Below are 19,212 nucleotides of genomic sequence, written 5' to 3'. Positions count from 1 at the left end.
CAAAGATAGGACAGTTTAAGAATCAATCAGGATAACAACTAAAACGGATGAAAATATAGCAAATATGTTTAACTCATGATTTCACAGTATTACTCAAAAAAACCTAATTGATCACCATTAGAAGATGCTAGGGAACCAACTTCTTATACTGAAAACTGATAAGCATAGGGAAAGAATCAATCATCTACCCTACATTTCCTATGTTAACTAAAACCAAATAGCAGGTGAAGCAAAGTTTCTCTTTACAGAAATATTTCACCTAAATAATGAGGATGGGATATTAGAATTAGGCTATCACTGTTTTCAACTCCTAAGGAGCTTATGGGCCTAGACCTTAACCATCAACGATTGTCATCAAAAAAGAGAGACAAGCATAATATCCATTATGAATTAGTCTTCCAACAAAAACCAAACCTGAATCTGATCAATCCTCTAGATCCAATGAACAATTTATAGAAAATAAAGAAGACGAAGAACATGTTACAAAGTCCTGTGGGGAGGCAATCAGCAAAATTGAGACCGTGAGAAACTGCACAGGACAGATGCCCTGGAGTCTTTAATAAATAAATTGCAAAGACAACATAGAGAAAAAAACCTCTAGATTAATTGCAACTTGAAAGACATTATTGACCAATTGTGATGTGTGCATTTTATTTGGATTCTCATTTACTGACCGTGAAAGAAAACGTCACGTTCTTTTCTGTTTTTAATCTTCATCTATTCTAGTACAATTGTTCTAGGATTATTTTTTCTAAATCACACATTTAGTCAGATTACTTCCCTGCTTAACATCTGTCAATGGCATTCTATTTTCTGTAGGTAAACCCCAGAAAGATTTCACAGGTTCCAAGTGCTATACTTGAAGGAGGGTGAAATAAGTGTGAACTTTAGAGAGGGCTTTTTGCAGGAGGTAGAAATTGATAGCCAAAGAAGATGAAGAATGTTTGGAAGACTTTCTGAGAAGAACAATCAAATAGGCTCACATCAGTGAGCATAGTATGCAGGGATTGGGTGGGCATTTGGAGCTTCTTGAAGTGGCGGGTCCACGTTGTGTAGCTGGAGTATGAAGAGCTGTGGAAACCAAGTCTAGGAGGACTCGATACTTGGTGCAGTGAAATTCATCATTGCATTTTCCTTTTTCTTCTTAAGCATCAACACAAAATCAATATAAAATAAAAAATATTTAATCAACATTAAATCAGTGATTCTTAATCCTTTCGCCTTCATGACACATATTCCCTTACACTCCACTCCACGGGCATTCCCTGGTCCTGAGGTTCAGGCTGCAGCATAGACTTCCAGTTATTCATCAGCTTTAATGTGTGCCCTTCATAACTAATCACAGCACAATGTGCCTTGTCACTCCAGCTGAGAAAGTGATGATTAAACTACAAAACCCCTCTTGTGGTGGTGTTGGTAAGGGAGAGTCTAGTGGCAGGTGCCAGGAGTTGGGTTCGAGAGTATTTGAGCTTCAGGGAGGAACATTCTAACTAGCTAGTCCAGAATCAGCAGACAAATCCAGGTCAAAGAGTGAAGTGCAAGTACAAATTCTAACATCAAGGATTATATTCAGATTCAAAGACTGGCCTCATCATGTTCCCAAGGGTGAAAGATGGTTCAGGACCGTGGAGAATGACACACATGCTTCCCCTACTCTCAAGATTTGAGACACGCTTGGCTCTATGATGCACGGAGTGAGCCTGGAACAAATGAAGGGTGGGTCACGGCACAAGTGAGACAGGCTTGGAAGCAAGTGCATTCCATCTTTACTGGTCACTGTGTGTGACTCTCTGCCTTCTACCTTATTGACCATGTGTCTTTGAGTTGGCAATTAAGCATACTTTGGTCTGTTTCTTTATTGTTAAAATGGAATTATTACTGGCACATAAAAGGAACTCAACTGAGTAGCTCTTCCTAATGGATTTATTGCAAAGCTTCAATCATATCAGGTCAAAAGATGACCCATTTTTTTTGTTTTGTTTCTGAACTTTGTCACCTTATTTAAACTGATGCATAAGGTCAAAGTAAAGCTCTTCTCAAACTTCCTTTCACCATATTGCTTTCAAAACACGTCAATGAATGAAAATAAACACTGCAAGCAAATTGTAAAGAAGGAAAATGGTAATTGTTTTTTTCAAGGAACTTCTGTAAGAAACAAAAGGAAATGCAGCTGCAATAGCCAGGGATAGATGCCACTTGAGGACATTTGGCTAGAATTGTCCATCATGAATCATGGAGGCAGGAAGATTGTTTCAGATTCTGTGGTATATCCTAGATTTAGAGTTTACACAGCACTGGGTCAACAAGTTTATTGAGGAAAACTAGAGGAGAAATCAACTTAAGCTGGTGTTAGTTAGTAACATAAATATTTATGCTTTACAGTAACATAAATATTTATGCTTTACAGATTTTACCAAAAATAATCAATCACTCTGAACACCTATTTCCTGTTAACTGATAGGTTAAGCTCTTTGTTATCTGAGACTCATAAGACCCTTAGAAGTTATTCTTCTCCCCTGTATCTGATGCTTCAATTTCTCTGGAATACTGTAAACAAGGAGTTATCCAGCTATTGATTAAACAATTCTTGTGGTGGGGAACCCACTTTCTTTGGAGACAGCTTTCCACTTTTGGACATTTCTATTTGATGGAAAATGTTTCTATAATTTGAACTGGAATTGTTAACGTCTCCCCTAAAGTATCATGGGCATAATAATAGTAAAATTTATTATTTAATAGTGCTGTATATATTTTAATTAATTTAATTGCCACACAACCTCTACAAGACAGGTACTCTTATTGTTTCTATCTTACTAATGAGAAAACTAAAGCATAGGGACATTAAATAACTTGCTCAAAGTCAGAGAGCTGGGATATGAACCCCAGGAGCCTACATTTGAGTCTACTCTTAAATACTGTACAATTCTATTTTTCTGAATATAGTACTTCTAGTGTCATCTGATCAGAGCTGAGGATGGCAAAACTATCACCTCCTTCTATTTCTGTATCCTGAGATTGCGTTAACATTGCTGGCTGGTATGTACCATGTTGGTCATGGTACATACAGGGAATTGAAAGTCAGGATTTAGATCCAGAAGTTCCACTCCTGCCTTGAAAAGGCCATGTGGAGGTCCCAGGTTTTATCTTGAAGACGATAGAGTCCTATTGTGCATTTTTAAAAACTTTTTAGTTTGAAATCCATCACACACCTTTAAGTAGGGAGAAAGCCACATGATCATATTCACATATTTAAAATATTACTCTGGGGGCCGGCTCCGTGGCCGAGTGGTTAAGTTCGTCCACTCCGCTGCAGCGGCCCAGGGTTCCGATCCTGGGCGCGGACATGGCACCGCTCGTCAGGCCATGTTGAGGCTGCGTCCCACATCCCACAACTAGCAGGACCTGCAACTAAGATATACAACTGCGTACAGGGGGGGTTTAGGGAGATAAAGCAGAAAAGAAAAAAAAAAAAAGATTGGCCACAGTTGTTAGCCCAGGTGCCAATCTTAAAAAAAAAAAAAAAAAAAAAAATTACTCTGAAGGTAGTGTTGAAGATAAATTAGAGCAGGATGAAACGAGAAGCAGGGAATTCGATGGCGATGGCCATAATTCAAGCAAGATCTGAAGGAAGTGGAGATGACAAAGAATGAAGAGATCCGGGCAGTGTTTGGAAGGTGTGCAGTCAGGACTTGGTGACTGGATTAAAGGGAGAAAAGATGATGGAAAGAGGATTTAAAAAGGATTTCCAGGTTTTTCTTTGGGGACTGTGTGGATGGTGGTGACATTAACGGCAGTGGGGAATATAGGAAAAGGAGCAGTGCTTTGGGGCAGGAGTGGGGTGGGTGGAGTTATGGGGGAAGACGGAGAGTGGCTGGGAAGGATAAAGAAAAAGCCAAGCGAAACATCCAAGGGATAGGGCTGCAGAGAGTGGCTGTGTTCAGGAATTAAGAAGGAAAGTCCAGGTGTGTACAGCATGCGCAGTTTGGCTTTTGTTCTTCGGAGCCCCCGAGGATAAGGTCCGTGAGCGGCCCTTGATGTCTTCCTGTGTCAAAACTCAAGCAAAATGATGCTAATTTTCTGTATTGTCTTGTCAGTTATAAATGAATTTGCATTTGCATAAGGAATAACATGTTTGACAAGAGCCATATTCATCATTTCAAATGTTTCCCAAATACTCTAACAGGGTGGCCGTTTCGTATAAACGGTATGTCTGACGATGGTAAGTGATTATCTCTCAAAAAGAAGAATTCCTATTTTAAGAATCTAATACTTTTAGTGTGAAAATACAGGAAATTTAGGTTCTAGTAAAAGAAGAGTCAAAGGTCTATTCTGTCTAGAATATAAGTGCTACGTCATTCCTCCTCAACCAGTCTCTAAAAAAAGTATTCTTGTCTTTACCTTTTAAAAAGTTTCTGTGGGCTTCTCATTTATCGATGAATTCATTTACAAAGTATTTGTTAGAAACATACTAGCTACCAGATACTGCACCAGATGTGAGGGATTAATTCCCTGTTTTCGGCCAGTATTAGCAATATAGGAAGTCTTAAAAGAAGTTGAATACTTAAGCACAACAATGAACTTGGTGAATTGGCAACAAATATTAATTCATGAACTACTATTTTTTTTTTTCTTAAAGATGTGCTTTTTGGTGAGGAAGATTGGCCCTGAGCTAACATCTGTCGCCAATCTTCCTCTTTTTTTTCTTCCTCCCCAAAGCCCCAGCACGTTGTATACCCTAGTCGTAAGTCCTTCTAGTTCTTCTATGTGGGACCACTGCCATAGCATAGCTTGATGAGCGTTGTATAGGTCTGTGCCCAGGATCTGAACCAGAGAACCCTGGGCTGCCGAACTTGAGTACGTGAACTTAACCACTACTCCACTGGGCCGGCCCCCCTGCTGACCATTTTTAATAGCCCACTTTTCTTGCGTGAATTACATATTAGTTCTTGCTCCAGAAAGCCGAAGATGCTACAATATGTCTCTAAACTTTGGATGCATTTCTGGAATCAGGCTGCAAATATTCTATGGCATCAAAAGTGAACCTGATTCAGAAAGTGGTTCTATACTTGCGTTTATATGAGGATGGTTCTGGGAGGCCTGGTGGCCTCTGGAAGTTGGAATCTTTTCCTACCTTGCAGAAGAGCTTCTAGTCAAAATTAAGGTAAAAGAGACAAGAAAAATGCTGAGATGCTGGATAGAAAGAACACACAACATTAGACCTTTAAAATTGCCCTCAGTTTTTAAATGACATATAAACTGTTGGTATAGTTTTGAGCTATTGTCCCTACTGTCTGTTCATTTTGGATATATCCTCAATGACAATGGGGGAGATAAGGATGGTAGAGTTGTTTCAAGCTCGAATGGAGAAAAAGGAAGTTCCTTAACACGTCTATCACTCTTGTCTCCATTCCAGTCCATAGCTGGGTCCTCTTAGGATGTGCTTTTCCTAGTGTCAGTGACACAGGCCTGGCCTGGCAGGCCCACATCTCTCCTGAAATATGAATGAGAGCAGAGGACTCAGTCCCACAATGGATCAGAGTCCTCTCTGTGTAACTTCTCACTGAGCCACTATCTTAGACCATCTGATTCCCTGAATCCCAGGTCTTTTCTGGCTCAGCCCTTCCAGATATACCCAATTCTTCAAGACTATGAGATGGAAACAAGGGGATCTATGGAACAGGGGCCTGGGGCATTGTTATGCACTGAAGGTTTGTGTCCCCTAAAATTCATAAGTTAAAATTCTAATCCCCAAGAGGATGATATTTGGAGGTGAGGCCTTTGGGAGGTGATCAGATCATAGGGTGGAACCCTCACGACTGGGATTACTGCCTCTATAAAAGAGACCCCAGAGAGCTCCCACGACCCTTCTGCTATGTGAGGACACAGTGAAAAGACGACTCATCTATGAATCAGGAAGTGGGCCCTCACCAGATGCTGAATCTGCTGGCACCTTGATCTTGGACTTCAAGCCTCTGGAACTGTAAGAAATAAACTTCTGTTGTTTATAAGCCACCCAGTCTGGGGTATTCTGTTACAGTAGCCTGAATGGACTAGGACAGACACAGCAAGGGCTCTACAGATCTGTCTCATCCTGCTCATCCTTGTTTCTTTTACGTTATATCTTCCCAAGGCTCAGACTGGAGAAAAGTGTAGCAATGAAGGCTAGGACTGTAACCGAAGCAGAGACCCTTGTCCTAAAAAAAGTTAAGTTAATGTTTTTGAATAGAGGCACACTGAACACTTGCTCTGTGGCTGAAATGGAGATGTAATGGCTTCCTGTCTGTAAATGAGAACCTGTGAATGCACACCGCCTGACCTCATGCAGTAGGGCAATTATTTCAGTAAAAGAAGATGAGGTATCATACATTTTTCAAAGAATGCTCTTGGTGAATTTCTAGAGTCCCCAAAGGGACATTGATCTGGAGTATGGGTTAGTGGCAAGCGTGAGGAGGAAGAGGCAGCGCACTTGTATATGTGGTAATTTCTAAGACACGCACTGCATTCCAGTAACGATTGTGTTCTGAGTGTCCTGTTCCGTTAAAAAGACATTTGGCTGAACAAAGGGTGAGGCCTATTTGATTATATTCTGGACTCAGATTCAAAAAGGGGGGGAAAAGCAGACCTGAGATTATTGAGCATTTACTGCTATAAAGAAGTAATCACCCATGCAAAATGTAAAGGTCGTATTGATTAGTAGGAGAGCAGTAGGAGAGGAGTAAATCGCCAGAGAATGAGGAATAGGAAATACAATGTGTTTAGTAAGTCTTAAGACTGGAAATCAGGAAGCTCCAAAACCTTGAGCAAAGGGAGCAGAAAGGGAGGATGATAGGCATTTTCTCCTTGTTCCTATTCCCAACTCAGAAGAGCAGTCACGCCTGGTTGATCTGGAAGTTTGCCTGGGGCCCTAAGATGCCCTGGCCTATGCCAGCTTTTGCTTTTGCAAGTACAGAATAAGGAGAATCAGCAGCAAAATATCAAGGATACCTTCTCTTTCTGAAACTGTCAACAGAGCTCAGAGCATTGAAGTCTTTGAAGTGACAGAGGCAAGTGGTGTGGCTGCCACTGGCTTTGAGTTCCAAAGAAACCATGAGGGGAGTTCAGGTCAGATTGACTCCCTGATTGGGTACCTAAGATGCTAACCGAGTCCAAAACTGAGCTGAGATGGAAAGTGACCACTACCAGTTATACCTGACTAGTCCTGTATGCTCTAGTTCTTTAAAACTTGCCTCAAATAAGCTGTTTTTTCAACAAGTATTTATTGAGCACCTGTTATACGCAAGGCGTTGTTATCTGCATCAGGAAATTTAGCAGAGAATGAAACAGATCCTCATAAAGCTACTAAATTAAACCATATGAAATTGTAGATACTTGACCATTTTTGACCTATGCAAATGGCAACTTCATATAGTTCAACCTAATACATTCAAGTGGGAGTAAAGAGATAAAGACAAATAAGACTGTACATATATCATGTCGGTTGGTGATTAGTGTCTTGGAGAATGTTGCACAGGGTGGGGTGGGTGATGCTGAGGGAGAAGGGGATTGGTAATTCATATGCAGCAGCCAGGGAAGCCTCACTGATAAACTGAAGCTTTGATGAAGACTTGACGTGGTAAAGGATTAAGCCAGCGGTTAGGAGGTAAGAGATTTCACATGAAGGCAGGAGAACAGCAAGTGTAAAGATGCCGAGGTGATCATGTACTTATAGTTTTTGAGGAACAGCAAGGAGGCGAGTGTTAACGTAGCAAAGTGAGTCAGGTGCAAGCGGTTGGAGGTGAGTTAGAAAGTCAGAGGCAGCCAGGTCCCAAAGGGGCCAGGAGGCGATGGTCTGGACTTGTCTTTTGCTCTGAGTGAAATAGGGCGTCACTGCAGGATTTTGAGCACTGGAGGGACATGAGCAATGTAGATGTTACTGGACTCACTCAGGCTGATGTGTTGAGAATAGACTGCAGATGACAGGGTTTGACACAGGGAGTCCAGTTTTGAAGATGTAGAAATAGTCAAGAGGTGATGGCCTTGTGAGCAGTATGGTAGCCGTGGAGGTGCTGAATATATTTTGAAGGTAGAGCCAACAGGATTTACTGAGAGTTGATTGCAGCGTGTGTGAGAAAAAGAGGAGGTAAGGATGAGTCTAAGATTAATACGTGATGTTGCTGTTATCAGGTAAACACAGGTAAATTATCAAGCAAACAGATAATTATAATCTAATGAGTATGTATGCTCTTAAAATCTCTGACTAGATTTTGTGCAATTGTTTTTCCCAGAGTAAGTGTGTGTTGGACTTACTCTGTGTTTATAGGCCTCTCTATTCATTTACCCAAAAAGTAATTCTGGTACTAACAAGGTGTAAAGTCTAAGAGCCAAACAGACCTTGCTCTGACTCTGCCATTTAGCAAGGGTATGAGGAATCTTTCCCGGAAGCCTCATCCTCCTCTATTAGATGAAACGAATAAAACCTACTTGGACTGGTGGCTGTGGTTAAATGAGATAATGCATGTAAAATAGCAAGCAATAAATGTTTTATGTAAATTTCATTGATCATAAAATGTGTATGAACACCACAGGAGTGCTTGGCAGCCCTCTGCAACACTTTCACATATTTTATCATATTTTAACCTCAGGAACTTTTTCCCTGCGAACCATTTTATGGTGATTTGTTTTTTTATGTTGGTAAAAATAATGGCCAATCTGTCTCAAAAATTTTGCTAAAATTTTGCTACACCTATAAAGTAAATAAAAGTAGTTAAGTAAAAACTGGCCAGGCCTTGTCTGGTTCTTGGCCCCTACACAATGCCACACTTGGTCTCTCCCTTCTGACCACTCCAGACTGGAGGCAGCCCCTCTGATCAGAATTTTGCACTCAATATCAAGGTAACCTTAATGCTTTTTGTCTTGTGTTTCTAAATCATTAAAACTAGATTTCGGCCTTGATTGCTACCCCCAATTCCTATAGATGTAACCTAAATATTATTAACTGATCCTCTCCGAGAATTGGGGAGCTGCCTTCTTGTCACAGCCTCTCTTGTGGAGCTTGGTTCTTGCATACCTGCCTGGTGACCAGGACCCTCTAACTATGGTAGCCTTAGAATTTAGTGCCCAAACTGGAACACCTTTGAGAGTGAAGCGGGGAGCTATTGATAATTATGCAGGGGCAACTCTATCTATAACTACATAAACTTATATTCAGATTTGTATAGGACAGTCTAGTTTTTGTCTGTTGTTCCAATATCCTATTGCTACTTACTTTCTCTCTCAAATTGTCCTGATTTGGACAATAAATTGTTTAACCGACCAATTGAGTTACGGACAGCTGTTTTCTTGTTAAATGCTAACTTTAGCAGAGACTAAATTCCTATATAATACATGGATCTATTTCTAACTTATAGCCTGGTTCGTTTATCTAATTTTCTTATCCTGGCATCAACAAAGGTTTGATTATTGTAGCTTTATGTCACATCTTAATATATGAGAGAATTAGTCTATCATTTTTTTTCCACCAAAAGCTCCTTTGCTATTCTTGGCATTTATTCTTCCAGTTAAACTTTAGAAACAGCTTGTCAACTTTATGTTTTAAAAATTTTAGGATTTTGATTGGAATTTCTCTGAGTTTTTGAATGAATTTGGGGAGAATCAACATTTTTACTAAATTAAGTGTTTCGGTACTTTCTGCCTCCCTGCCTGGACTTCTGAGTATCATTGTTAACTGTGGATTTGCAATTCATATGCTTTTTTCGCTTTTTGGGATATCCCATCCATTGGGTTTGTTGCATCTCTTCATAGTTTTTTTTTTTTTGAGGAAGTTTATCCCTGAGCTAACTACTGCCAGTCCTCCTCTTTTTGCTGAGGAAGTCTGGCCCTGAGCTAACATCTATGCCCATCTTCCTCTACTTTATGTGTGGGACGCCTACCACAGCATGGCGTGCCAAGTGGTGCCATGTCCACACACGGGATCCGAACTGGGGAACCCCAGGCTGCTGAGAAGTGGAATGTGCGTACTTAACAGCTGCGCCACTGGGCCGGCCCCTCTTCATAGTTTTTATTTTCACTACATTCTGGGTCTCATGCCTTGTACAGACTTCACCACCTTTCAGGGTCTTCGGCTGGGTCAATCTCATTTCTACCCCACCCCAGCGGGGAGGCGCTGATCTTTCCCATCTCACCCTGACCTGGAGTAAGAACTGGTCATGCAGGGAAACCATAAGACATGATAAAACATACTTTCACTAAGCAGTGCAAGCATTCTGCACTCCTAGTGAACCTGCAAATGCATTTACATGATATATACTGTAATGGGAACATAATGGTCAAAAAATCAAATGGTTCCAATGAATTCAAGGCAAATTAGAGACCATACATACCAGAGGTGAAAACCTAAATTGATAAGGTCAGTTAAGGAAAGCACATTTGGAAAACTGAAGGAGGCTTTGCACTGCCATGGGCAGGCTACATTTCAGCATGACCCTGTGTCTCCTGTGGGTCTGTTTAATGTTCAGAGATCGTGTAAATGTAACGATTTCTTCCTTAGGGAGGGATCGGATGGTGTTTGTTGGGTTTGCTTTACTTTGAACATTAGACAGTCCCTCTGGGTAACTTTGGATATTGCTGTCACTTTGCTGTTCAATGTTAGTACATCACTGGGCGTCCTTCCCTTTCAGTCTTCACTTGTGCAAAAATAAGAGAACTGAGTGAAAATTAGGAACACTGAATTGATAAGTCTGGCTCAGTTTTTTATTTGCTCTGTGAACTAGAGATGTTTTTTTTTTTTTTTTATTATTCTTGTTGTTTATGTGGAGGGGAATTAACACACAGGTCAGGGAAGTGAGGAGAAAATGCAGATCTGCCGCCTGAGGAGTAAATGCTCATTGCCTCTCCCTGGTCAAGGCAGGGCTCCTTTAGGAAGGGGAAAGGGCAAAGCAGTGTCCTGAGAGCAATGCCTCTTGAACTTTTAAAATCCGTGCCTCCCACAGTGATTTTCATAGTTTTCTGACTAGACTTGCCAGCCAAGAAAATCTTGTCAAGTTTTGCTTCCAATAATGTATATTACAGAAAACAAAAACATACTGAATATGCATTGTTTTCAAGCCATTTATGTATTCCTTCTTCTTCGATTTCAAGTCACTGTTTAGAGTGCAGCGTGTAGTCTGCAAACCACTCTGAAGATTTCATGGCTTTAAAATTCTTGAGGGTGCTGCAATTTGCAAGATGGAAGTGTCCCGGGCTGGGACGTGTGTGATGAGCTCAGTCTCCCAGAGTTGGTGGAGAGGAAGAGGAAGCAGGCTCAGGCAGAAACTCATTAACTAAGGCAACTAGGGGATTAGGGGAAACTGAGTTTAGGAGAGAGGCTGCCGCTGTAGTGGGGAAGCAGATGGCCTAGGAATCAAGGTTTGAGGGCCAGGGGCAGAGCAGATGCTTAATAAAGGGTTGCCAAAAGAATTTTTGAATAAATTGTTCTGGGGGAGTCTGCCTGTACTTAAATTCCTATCTGCAAGAGTAAGACTGGCCATCAGTTAAATCAAATGTGGACCCTTAGCTGGTGGTGATGCAAATGATCAAAGGAGAAAGAGTCTGGACAAAAGTTCTGTCCAATGGATTGGTCCAACATGGAGTGTGGGTGTGGATAAGGAGTGCTCCATCTCAGGGCTAAAGAGACACCAGCCTGCATACAACCTCAGGCAAGGGGTTGTATAGGTCAGGTTGTCTTGCCTGAGATTTTGTGGATGAGGAGCGAGAGAAGGTGGGTGGGGAACAGCAGGCACAGCTGTGGCACCTAAACCTAAATCTGCAAACAAGACCTAACCCCTAGACCCACATGCAGAGTTGTAGCTGGATGAAGACCATGCTGGAGGCACTGGCTCCTTGTATAAGTTCCTCCCCTTGGCATTTCTTCAAGAGTTTTACACAAATAATTACTTTTTAAGAGTTTGGTTTGTGTTTATTTTTGTAACGTGGAGACAGATGGCAGAAATAAAATAACAAAACGTGAAAATAAAAAAATTAAATTAAATAAAATATGAAAATAAAACGACAATTCAAAATAATTGTGCAGTTGTCATATGGCAGTTAAATTAATTGCCAAATTACTTGTATGAAAAATATTTTTCATAGGAATCTGGAAGAGGGAGCTGTCTCTTTTTTTTTCTGGGGAGGTGAGAGAAGATTTTATATAGGGGGTGAGATTTGAGATGAATATTTATGTTCCATTAAAACTTGGAGAGGCAGAGAGGAGTGGAGATGTACAGAGGTAGGTGTGGAGAGGAAGAAAAGCACTAGGTGTATTGTAGGCATGGTGTGTTGGAGAAGAAAGAAAATCTTAGATGAAGAATGGAGGAGGGAGATGGGGACGAGGAAGGTAGAGAATAGAATATTTGGAGAAGAAAAGAGGATAGTTTTTGTGTCTTAGACTTGCCATCTTCTCAGTAGAAGTAGGAGAAAGGGCATTCAGTTCAATGTGAGGGGCGCAGAGATGGGATTGACGGTTTGCTAAACAGAGAGAAGCTCTAGAAGAGCAATTTTTGAGGAGTTCTGGGGACTAGGGGACAGACAAGTGATTAACGAAATCATTGCCTCGTACAAAACCAGGAAGGATACAGTTTCAGCCTTGTCCCCCAAACACACACACACACACACACACGCATGTACACACACAAACACACACAACCAAACAGACTGTAGCAGAACTGATCTAGAGGCCTGACTGATATTTGCTGAAGAGGAAGTGGATGGGGTTGTGGGAGGAGAATTGGTGACAGTTTCTGTAGGAGGCAAACTGAATTATGTTTCCTAAAGTAAATGTCCTTTTCTTCTCTCCTCTCATGCTCCCTTTAGAAAAATAGAAAAAAGGCAGAATGTGAAGTCAACAAGAAATGGGAGGCAGTTTTGTTTTGTAAAACAGAAAATGAGCAAGGCTGTGAGAGGTCTCCTCTCACCCCATCTCTTATGGAGGGCGGCTGGAGTAGTTGGCAGACGACAGGCTTCTCTTCCTAGTGTGCAGGTGATAACACACATATAGAGTGTGACAGCCACAACAGTGCCCTTTAGGAAAGAAAGAGTGGACTCTAGGGGTCGATGCCCCGTCTCACACTCTGGGATGGTTAATTGTGTTTTGGCGCCTACTTTACAAAAGAGCACAACCACCATTACCTGATTATCAAAGTATAACTTGTGAGCAGTAGGGTACACTTTAGCTGGATGTGTTCTCACTGTAATTTAGTCAGGATTCCTGTACAACATTATTCATTCCAGACGTGAAAGGAGAACGATAAATGTGCTATTTCTTTTTCTCGCTGTTCTAAATTTAGTTTATTGTTCTCATTGATTGGTTTTCATAGGGTCACGTGAAGTATAACAGTTTACTTATGCTAGTTTGGTTATCTGAGTGAGTTAAATAACTCTTTAAACACCCTTTGCTTCAACTTCCATTTTATCCTGTGGCCAATACAATGCTCTGGGCCAGGAGAGAGATTTTATTCCTTTTTCTTTTTAGTATTAAAGTTAAGTTCCAATATATTCATGCCATTCTGGGTAATACAAACCCAGAGAAACTCCCAGTCTTCATATGCGGATGGCTTTTGCATTCATATCACTCTTACGATGATCTGTATTGGGCGTTAATACTCAAAATAATAGTTGTTCTGAGCCTCCTTCCTTGACCCCAGGAGGTAAAAAGTTGAAATGCGAGGGTACTAAGGATGCATGATTTTTGGGTGACAACTCATAAAAAATCAGTCTATAATTCAGTGTACCACATGCTTCTTGTTATAATGAGTTTATTTGCACAAACTGAAATATGCAAAATCATTGTTTTTAACAAATGGGAGTTAGAGTTTGTGTTTGGCAAAATGGTAAATGGTGTGATGGAAAGAGCACTGGACTATGAATCAAATAATAGGATTTTAATTTGGGCTTCTTCGTTTACTGTTGAACCTTGATCATTTACTTTTCTTGAACTTTGGTTTCCTTACCTATACAATAATCCTAATCATGACTTGTATTTTATAGTGGTTTCCTAGTTTAAAACGAGTTTGCTACATGCCACTCTGTTTAAAAATGACAATAACCTTGTGAGTGTTGACTTATTTATTATTAGTTCCCACTTTTCAGATGAGGAAACTGAAGCACTAAGGGATTTTCCAAGTCATGTCATTAGAGAATGGCAGAAGTATAACTTGGCCCATAGTCTACCACTTCTAAATCGAAAATTTGTTCCACCACTCCACAGTGGTATTTTTGGCTTGATTCCCTTACAAGAAATTGCTGAGGATCAAAAGATGCAATCTAGTCTTCCTCTCCACTTCAGCTGCTGACTCCCATGATCACACCCTAAATTTTATCATCACCAATAACTACACCGTCTCAGAAATCTTGGTTTTGAGCATCCTACTCCTCTGTCAACAAGCACTGTTTCAAAGCTTCTTTATTCCAAGATTCTCTCTGCAATAATTTTTTGATCTTATTGAGTCCCCCAACCCAGTGACACTTCCTCTTTTCATTATCCATCAACCTCTCCCCTCCTTTCTTTACTTCTGTCCTTACCTAAATTGATTTCATGGTCTTTCACTATATCCCTCCCTTGAAGACACCCTGAACTCCTCTGCCTCACTTTCCCTTCATTGTATTTGTTGGATTAAACCCCAGTCTGGGGTGAAAACAACCATCCATCTTTTCTGTTCCTGTACAGTGGCAGCCAAACTTTACTGAAGAAAATCACAAAGTGTGACTCACTGGTTTCACATTAAACAATGACTGTAAATCTCAAATGGTATTCAACCACCACCTACAGTTCCCTAGTGAGTTCAATTTCTCTCTCTTTGAAATAATTAATTCATATCTTCACCTCCCTTGTCAAGCCTCCCCAAGTTTCCAGTTCCTTAACTGATGATCTTGCCTTTTCCACCACAGATCTATACATCTATACATCTGCTGGCATCTGTTTTTTACCTTTCTTGTTTTTCCTCATGGAAAATCTTTTCCCATCCAAAATCTTTTCTTTTATCCTCCTATCTTCACAAAGATTTCTCTCCTTCAATTATTCTCTCTCTCTCCTCCCCTTTCCTTGATGACTCCAATTAACAGGTTCCTAGATCATCCATATTAAAAAAATAAACCAAAAATATTTTCCTTGATCCTGCATCTCCTATTAGTTACCTTCTTATTTTTCTGCTTATCTTCATAGCAGAACTTTTCAAATGATTTGGGTACCTCTTACTCATTACTTATTCAATCTTCCTATGTTCCTATCTGCTGTTAATTCCTATCTCTCAGTAAAAGTTCTTGTTAAGGTCAATAATGACTTCTAAGGTGCCAGATCCAAAGGACAGGGCTTTATCCTAAATTCACCTGAACTCTTATCAGCGTCCAGTGTGGTTCTCTACTTAGTTCCCGAGCAACTCCCCTCTTTTGGATTCCATCACACCACTCTTTCTTGGTTTTCCTTCCAGCTCTCTAATTGTTTCTTCTCAGTCTCCTCAGGTCCCTACTCTGTCTACCTGTTTTCCAAATCTTGAAGTGACTTCTCTTTTTTGTCTATGCTTTCTAGATGGTCTCATCCAGTACCATGGCTTTAAATATCTAAAGCTAAGTGACCCGCACATTTCTATCTGCCGTCTTACCTCCTGCACTCCAGGCTCCAGTTTCTCAAGCCAAACATTTAAGAATAACTTTAGATTTCTTTCTCAACTTCACCATGCTTTCCCACATCTAGATAATCTCCACCTTCTATTGCTTCTGTCTCTAATAAATCTCCCTAACCAGTTTTCCTCTCTTTGTTACTGCTACTACAACCTAGTTTAAGCTACCAACATTTCTCCCATCTGTACCTCAGTAATAGCCTCATTACCGGTGTCTCTGCTTCTTTGATTTTCCCCTTGCCATATACACCTTACAGCAGTTAGAGAGTATTTGAAAAGGGGAAATTAGACGAGGCCTTTCTTTGCTTTAAATCTGCTAACGGATTTCTATTGCTCTAGAAATTTGAACTCTCTATAGGCCTCATGTGGTCTCTCTAACATTATTATATCCTACTCTTTTTCTCCATCCAGCTATACTGGACATACTAAGTCTCCTCAGGGCCTTTGCACATACTGTTCTCTCTTCCTGGAATGCTCTGCTCCCAGCTCTTGTCTTGGCTGACTCCTTCTCATCTTTTGGTGTTCAGCTCAATATCATATCCCCAGGGAGGTTTTGAATCACCACCCTTTCTAAGTGTCCAACTAGCTTTTTATCTTTTTCCCAATTACTTTCTACCATTAAAATTTTTCTTTACAGTCCTTCTCACAACTGGAATTACTTGTGTGTTTGATTGTTTATTGTGCATCCCTTTCAACTGGAGAGTCAAAGCATGGTGCTAGAGATCTTGCTTATGTTTTTTACAGCTTTCCTCTAGTGTTTGGTACATTTCCCAGCACCTAGTAGGCTTTCAGTAAGAAGACTTGTTGAATGAATGCATGAACATAAGGGACGTGTAACTGGTCATTGTGATGTGCTGCTGTAACAATTCCTACTCTTCACACGAACCAGATTACTTTAGCAGGTCAGTGACACAGGTGGTCTATAATGGGCACTTAAAGGTAAAAATGATAAGCCACATTGGCTATATTTGCCATACTGCAGCTCTCTTTCGCACACGAAGAGCTATCTTTTGTTTTGCAGAATCAAAACTAGAACTAATAGGATATGGATAGCTTATAAAGAAATGTTGATTCAGGTAAATAATATCTGTTAAGAAAGATTTATGGGGAAACGGCATTGCATAAGATGAGTATTATTTTATTTCCTCTATGTTTTTAAAAACATAACATTGAACTTCTACTGCTTATTTTAGCTGGTGGCCTGAGCAGAATATGTGATAGTACTCTGGCACCAGAAAAAATGGTCTTAAAACACTGATATCATAGAGGCAAGGAATAGGATCAAAGAGTATCACTCACCATGATTTGTTTCCAGCTTCTTTGTCCAAGCTCGAAGGTTTTCTTTGGAAGTACGTTAAAGCTCATTCAGACTCAGAGCTAATGCAGAGCCAGAGAAACTGCCCATATCTCAACTTAAGTATCTGAGTAATTAAAGGTACGCTACCTTGAAGGTCTCACATCTTCCCATTTTCATTGAATTCAAAGCATTAAAGAAATCATCCAATGTCCTAATGCCAAGGCTCTGAAGCCCAGAATTTCAACTGGTGCACATCCTTATTAGTACATCAAGTTATTGGATGATATGTTGACCAGAAAATGGTATAAGCAGTAAAAAAAAAAAAGCAAACCCTAGGTATCTTTTTTATAAACATCTTTTCGATGAGCAATATTTGCATATTTTTTATACTTATTACTTATCTCTAAGGAAGTGTTTGGCTTATAATCATTTTTATTTGGAGATTATATTTTTTATTTAAATCAGCATAGCACATTAGCGTATTTCAAAGCCTTATCTCTCTATACCCATCTTTGCTCAACTCCTGTATACTTTTCTGCCAGTACTTTTGTTTCTCTCTTTTCCTTAAATTTGTTTCCTTGTTATAGAAGAAAATTTAGCATATACTGTTAGGTACAAAGAAACAAAAAGGGAAGAAAGAAAAATTACCACCTAGAATCAACTGCAACTGAAATTTTGAAATATCATACATTAGGCTTGAAGCTAATGTTGAGGAGTTCTTCTAGCTTTGACAACCATGTTGGGTGAAACTTGGAAGAAGGTTGTGTCGTAGATGGAAATTAATTTTTGAAACAGTTTGGGCAAAACAAAAACAGCACAGCAATAACACTAACAGTTTGTTTTACCTGCTTGATACAAAAAGCAGGCTGTAATCCAACTAGGGTTGAAGAGTTTTGATTTTTTTTTATTAAAATGACCTGAACCAAAAAGACAAAATATTTCTAAGATACTAAGATGCATTTTCCCATTCAACATTAAGCTTTAAACAAAAATTCAAACATAACTTTTAGAGGGTCCAAATCGAAAAGACGTCGGTGCTTGCCACCTGCAATATGCAGTGGAGAAGAAACAGGATGCCAAACTATAAAATAAGCGTGAGGACGTTAACAATATGATATTTATCAGAATGACTATTTTGAAGCCTTTCTATTTTCTAAATGTCAGGTTCTTTCAGGGAGCAGTTATTGGGTGCTCCTGCCTTGCAGGTGCCCAGGCACGTCTCCTGTCACTGCAGCCCAGATGGAGGAGTTACTGACATTGTCTGATGCGGCAATGGTGCTCTTGGAGCTGCTGGTCATGCTTCCTTTCCCCCGCTGCTGGCATTAGCATCTCCGGGATGCAGGGGGAGTCTAATGTGTGCCAGTTAGAAGGGGAAATGGTCCATCTGCTCTGCACTGGGCTTTAATTTCATCACTAGTGATGGCTGCAAAGCAGATGCAAAGCTGGGTATGCAATGGCCATTTACTCAGAGGCTGTGGGAGAGGAACTCTAGTCAGTTTACAGCCCATACACAGAACGAGGGCCAAACATGCTAAAAAGGCTGCCCCTGAAGCTGCGGAGTCTGTGCAGGCCCAAACAGATGGAACTGGCCCAGAAGCTGGGCATACTCCGTTTCTGACAGAGTGATGTTACTGTGTGGTGGAATGACCTTGGGCGAGTCACTTCACCTTCATGATTCATCATAGCAAAGTGTCATCTGTAAACTGCAGATTATAGAATGTATTCTATCTATGTCCCCCAACTGTTGTGGGGACAAATGACAAAACATCAAATCTCACTTACTCATCTGAGCACAGCACAAATGCTGCCTCTTTTTTGGTCATCAAAAGGGTAATCAAATAAATACATTAGCAAACATTTACCAGGTGTGCCCGCTTTATTCCAGGTACTATTCTAAGTACTTTAGGAGTTACGGGTGGTGGGGGGGGGGGTGAGTATTGGAATCAGGTACAAAGATAAATAACCGAGTTCTTGAAGATTTACTTTAAAAAATAATACAGATTACCTATATTCCATCCGATTTTCTCCCAATAACTTCTAAATTCCTTCATGATGGAGTCTCTGCCTTTAAAACCCCCTTGGCTACCTCAAAGTGTTCATAGCATACCCTATGGAAAATAATGACAATATGCAAACATTTAGTAATGGCAGGCATTCTTTGAAATGCTGTCCATGAATTAACTCACTCAGTCATCACAACCCTATTATTATACACATTTAATAGATGAGATGAGAAAATGGCACAGAGGCATTAAGTAGCCTGCCTAGGGTCACACAGAGAGTGTGTGG

At 40.3% G+C, this 19,212-nt stretch overlaps 1 protein-coding gene across 6 annotated transcripts in view; it reads right to left on the bottom strand.

The window, feature by feature from the left end:
* Window positions 1-19,212, bottom strand: part of KCNMB2 (potassium calcium-activated channel subfamily M regulatory beta subunit 2) — a 224,357-nt gene that overhangs the window by 44,397 nt on the left and 160,748 nt on the right. The window lies entirely within an intron of this gene.

This window comes from Equus caballus, chromosome 19 (genome assembly GCF_041296265.1).
Source record: "Equus caballus isolate H_3958 breed thoroughbred chromosome 19, TB-T2T, whole genome shotgun sequence".
In the NCBI taxonomy this organism is placed as follows: domain Eukaryota; kingdom Metazoa; phylum Chordata; class Mammalia; order Perissodactyla; family Equidae; genus Equus; species Equus caballus.
The sequence above is the reverse complement of the archived record's forward strand: the minus strand, read 5'-3'. Positions and strand labels throughout refer to the sequence as shown.